We start from the raw sequence: 5,343 nt of genomic DNA, 5'->3' as shown, positions 1-5,343 counted from the left end.
AACACCTGCCACCACGTGATCGGACCTTGAAACACGACGCTCCCGGAGGGACGCCGACACCAAAGGCCACATTCTGTGTGACCGTATTTACAGGAGACGTCCAGATCGGGAAACCCACGGAGAGAAAGCCGATTGCTGGTCCCTTGAGGCTACACAGAAAGCACGGGAAGGGACTGCACTGTGGGGCTGGGGTTTCCTTGTGGGGCAACGAGAGTCTTCTGGAACCAGGTAGAGGCAGTGGTCCCATGAGATGGTGAATGGACCCAATGCCCCCTGAATTATTTACTTGCTTGTGAATTATAGGTCCTTAAAAACGAAGGCCTCAGAGACCCCGGCGGGAGAAAGCCTGAAGACGTTTCTGCTGAACTTCCCCGTGTCCTACTGGGCTCTCACGTCCTCATGTCCTCCTGGCGGACTGCTCACCCCACCTTCTGAGAATTCCCTCCTTTGTCTCCGGCGTCCCTGCCCTTCGGGTCACTGGTGGGGTGTCTGCAGCCGGCCCCCCCACGTCTGCTGGCCTGTGGTTTCTGCGGCCCTTTCCACCCAGGTCCCGCTGCGGGTGGGGAAGTGCAGCGGGACCTGAGGAAGGAGTGACAACAACCACCTTCACTCATGACATAACACTTTCCCCGGGAAGCCGGCGTTTGTGGGTTCAGGGTTCCCAGGGGCTCCTACTGTTTTCCTTTCCTTCTGTCCCAAGGCCGCAGACAGTTTCTGCCTGCATCCCCCGGGGGGACGGAAAGCTTGGGCCGAGCATCCCCGAGCCTTCGGACCGTGTCTGCGGTGTTTCTGGGTGAGCCCTGCTCCTGCCCTGGGTCTAGCTGTCCCATCTCAGCGTCTGCTGTCCCCGTGTCTGGGGCCACGCTGTGTGCTGAGGAGCAGAGGGGGCTGGCCCGAGACCGTGGCCTGCACCGCGTATGACCACCCGTGGCTTTCGCTCACGCAGGGAGCTGTCCTCACTGGAGACCGTCGGCCGTGATCCCCCAGGTGAGTTCACACCTGCTGTTTGGGGCTGTGAGTCTCGGGCGTGGACACACGTCAGAACACAGCGACAGAAGATAGGGTGTCGGCAGTGTCCCCTGTCTGGGCAGCCCCCCAGGAGCCCCTCGGTTCACGCGGAAGCAGAATGGCTTGGCCGAGCCCGCCTGCTCCCCGAGTGTCCCCGTTGTGACCCGTCGGTGCACATGTTCGCCCAGAGCCCCTCCTGCACCCCGGGGCTCCTTCCCCGGCTCCTCGGACGTGGCCTGCCGTTCCGCTGACGGGTCCGCCTGCACTATCTTCTCCCCTGTGCTGTCCCCTGCAGTGTGCAACCCCTGCCCTGCTGCCCCCCTGCTGCAGCAGAGCCTGGTGTCCAGCCCCCTTTCCTCCCCTGCAGTCACTCTGACCTTTGTGGTCCACAGGACTGTGCGTCCCACACGCGCGAGATGCGGCCCAAGCGAGTCCCGTCCCAGAGTCCCAACACGGAGCTCCTGGGGACTTCCCCAAGGCTTAGCCTCATCTGACCCTGGTATGAGAAACACAACCATCAAGACAGGCTGGTCCCTTTGAGTTCTGCTTTCCAAAGAGGGGGTTCAGCCTGCCAGGGAATCTCTTTCCTTGCACACAGGGCGAGCAGACTTCTTCAAGAGACCCTAAACCCACAGTCAAGGGGTGGGGGGAACTGAGGAAGGCGGAGCTAAAACAGTGGACAGGAGAGAGAGAGAGCAAGAGAGAGCAGGAGCTGACAACATTTACACTCCTGGATCCAGCCGTGCCTGAAGCTGTCCTGAAATCCGTAACTACCCAGTTAGACAATTTCCACCTTGAGTCAAGTGTCTATTGTGTGCCACCCTAAGAGCTGTTCCTCACCCATTAGGAGCTGGCGTGCGCCCCGTTGGGGGACAGAATGGCAGAGGAGGCAGATTCGAGCCGGGGACACCATGGCTGCTGCCTCGGCCGACACACAGTCATTCCACGGTAGCGCCGACGCAACAGCGCCTGCCTTGTCGGAGGTCACCGAGTCCCTGCACAGAACCCTGGTGACAGGGGCCCGCGTGGCCGTCAGCCCTCCGTCCGTGCCAACGACAACACGGACCAACCGAGAACAACGGGCCCCCACCCCTGTGAAACCGTAACCAAAAAAAGAAAAGAAAAAGAAAGCACCGAAGGCAGGTGTGCTGCTCCAACGTCTCGTCCCAGGGATGCTGGGATGAGACGGCGAGCTCGCGTGTCGGGAGGGACGGAGCGGCCTCGGCGACCCGGCTCGACCACACCGGCCGGCAGAGGGACGCGGGGCGCCGGCGAGGGGAGTTGCATTAAAGCCCACGAGACACTGAGCCATTGTCTGGTTTGCGTGTCCCGAGACGTGCAAGGACAAGGGGTTTCTGTGGAGCCCTGACACCCGCGGGCCCTCCACCCGAGGCCTGGGACCCTGCGGCGGGCTCTGCGTTCCCCCCGTGCACCCCATAAATAGTGGGTAGGACACTGGGGTGGCCAAGGTTCTCGCAGCACACGCCCCCCAGGGAGCTGACCACCAGCCCCGCAATGCAGCAGCATCTTTAGGTGGACGGCTGCATCCCCTCGCCCGGGATTTGCCCTGCCTCCCCGCGGGGGGGTGGGCCCTCGGCGTGACCCAGGCCTGCGTGCCCCCCTCCTCAGGTCCCGTGACTTACAGCGACGGTCCTGGGCGAGCTGTCCCCGCGGAGCTGGTCTTTTACCGGCGTGCGGTGGGGACCCTGACGCTGGTGCACGGGCGGCTGCCCCTTCAGAGACAGGACCCCGTGGCGGTCCGTCAGGGACACCCGCCCCCCAACAAAGTCGACACGGTCCCCGGCCCCCCAGGGGACCCGGCCGCCTGCCCGGAACGGCAACCCGTCATCTGCAGATTTAATTAAACACACAAAGGTTGTGAAAGGTTCCTCTTTTTCACCGCGGGCTCCGGGGGCCGGGCGGGGGCAGGGCGCCGTCTGTCCGTGCCGGGGATTTCACAGATTTTTTTTTTTTCAAGTTTACATTAAAAAAAAAAAAAAGGTATTTATTAAAAAACAAACAAAAAAAAGCTTCGCCGGAGCGTAGTCAGGGTCCGACGTGCGGAGGCTGAGTTGGTGGTGAGGACGCGGGACCCGTTGCCCTGTGGTTTCCTCTGGATACATTTTAGACGGTTTTGTTTTACTTTGTAAACAGCCGTTCACGGTAAGGATCCAACGCACAGTCAGGATCCCAGCGACGGCTCGTTAATGCCAAGGAAGCCGCGGGACTAGGGTCCATTTTCTGAGTTTTTTCCCATTATGAGCTGAATTGTGTGCCCCCCCGCCCCCAATCCCAACCTCACACGCTCGAACCCTTACCCCCAGGAACTCAGAATGTCAGTGTATTTGCACGCGGGGTTTTTAAGGAGGTAAAGCCTGGCTCTCAGCCTCCCAGCTTCAGCCCTGCCTGGGTCTCACACTCCCAGCCTCAGCCCTGCCTGGATCTCAGACCCCCAGCCTCAGCCCTGCCTGGCTCTCAGACCCCCAGCCTCAGCCCTGCCTGGCTCTCAGCCTCCCAGCCTCAGCCCTGCCTGGATCTCAGCCTCCCAGCCTCAGCCCTGCCTGGATCTCAGACCCCCAGCCTCAGCCCTGCCTGGCTCTCAGACCCCCAGCCTCAGCCCTGCCTGGCTCTCAGACCCCCAGCCTCAGCCCTGCCTGGCTCTCAGACCCCCAGCCTCAGCCCTGCCTGGCTCTCAGCCTCCCAGCCTCAGCCCTGCCTGGCTCTCAGCCTCCCAGCCTCAGCCCTGCCTGGATCTCACACTCCCAGCCTTGAGCTCCGGGATCAATCAATGCCTGTAGCTAACGCTGTCCCGCGTGGGGTGTCCGTGGTGCCATCCCTGAGCACACCGTTACGTTCCCTTCCCAGGAGGCAGGTTGGGGACAACAGAGGGACCGACTGGGGTTTCAAACAGAAGCACGCCGGGTGCAGGCCCCTCTAGGTACCTCAGAAGCACACGACGGACGCACGGACGGAAGGACTCGCGCTGGCAATCTGGCCGTCCACCCTGCAGAACCCTGAAAACCATTGCCGGGGCGGCGGGCCTTGCATTCTGGCTCCGTGGCTCGGCTGCACGTTGAGTTGTGATGCTGTAGGGTAGGCAGAGCCATGGGAAGGGATTCTGCAGCTTTGGTTAGGAGAGTCCCCCAAGAGGGCCCCGACCTGGGCTGCAGCCCCCTAGAGGGATACATCCTGATGGCTGGTGCTGCCCCCTCCGGAGGCTTGTTTCCTCCCCTCTTCCAGCCCTTCCCACGGGCCCCAGAACCCTCCTCCTGGGGCCTTCGTCCGCTGCCATTCTGCAGAGGAACAGTCTAGGAGGACGGCCCTTCAGCTCCGGATGTCCCGCGAGCTAACCCTGAGGCCTCGTGCATGCAGCCAGAGGACGCATTTCATGCCACGCGGACTGAACCCCTGATCACGGCTTCCCCGGAAGCTTTGCCCTATTAGCGTTTTAGGAACGAAGCCCCTGGATACCCCCCCCCGCCCCAGGGATGGACGGCGATTATTTACCATTTCCTATTTTCTGAGTCTGGCGTTCCTGTCGCCAAACGCACGGGGAAATCCGGCTGGGGAGACGTGCGTGCGGGGCGAGTTCACCGCAGGGACGCCGTGGCCCGACCCAGCTCCTGGAGCCCCGTGGCCATTAGTTTGGGCTCTTTCCCCCCATCTGCAAAGCCTGCTGCGCATCCTCGTGTCTCCTGCCTGACGTCCTCTATCCTATTACTGTCTTGCACGCGAGGGACCCTTCCTGCCTTGGACCCACCCCAACAGGACAGCCCTGGGTCACCCGCCCACCTCCATTGCGCTCTGCCGATGACCAGCCTTCACGCCGTCGGCAAACCCCAACCTCCTGTTTGCAAAGCCAATAACAGGACGTACGCCCAGGGTCTGAGGATTCGGACGTGGGCCTGTTTGGGGGTGGGACGGGAGTCTGCCTTGCTCGGGACCGGGGGCTTGCAGAATTCATTTCTGGACCCCCCACCGCTGGGTCAGAGTGTGGTGAGTGTGCACATGGGGTGGGGCGTAGCAGAGAGAGAGGATGCAGGGCTGAGCTCAGGCATGTCTCCCAGAGCTGGACACCTCCTGGGTCTGGTGAGGCTTTTGAGAGGCCACCGTGAGGACGATGAGGGGAAAATAGGCAGGTAGGACCCAGGGGAGCCGCAGGAACTAAGCAGAGCTGTGGTAGGGGGTGAGCGTCTTGGGGTCATAGGGAGAAGCAGGAAGGACACAGAGCTTAGGAGCGTTTGAGGCTAGCCGGAGAGAACCAGCCACCGTTTCCCCCCGGCCTGGACTTGGGACCAGGGAATGTAGATTCCCTCGACTCTGTAGGACCAGAGA

Source organism: Neovison vison, chromosome X (genome assembly GCF_020171115.1).
Source record: "Neovison vison isolate M4711 chromosome X, ASM_NN_V1, whole genome shotgun sequence".
Lineage (NCBI taxonomy): Eukaryota > Metazoa > Chordata > Mammalia > Carnivora > Mustelidae > Neogale > Neogale vison.
Note: the sequence above shows the minus strand (reverse complement) of the source record.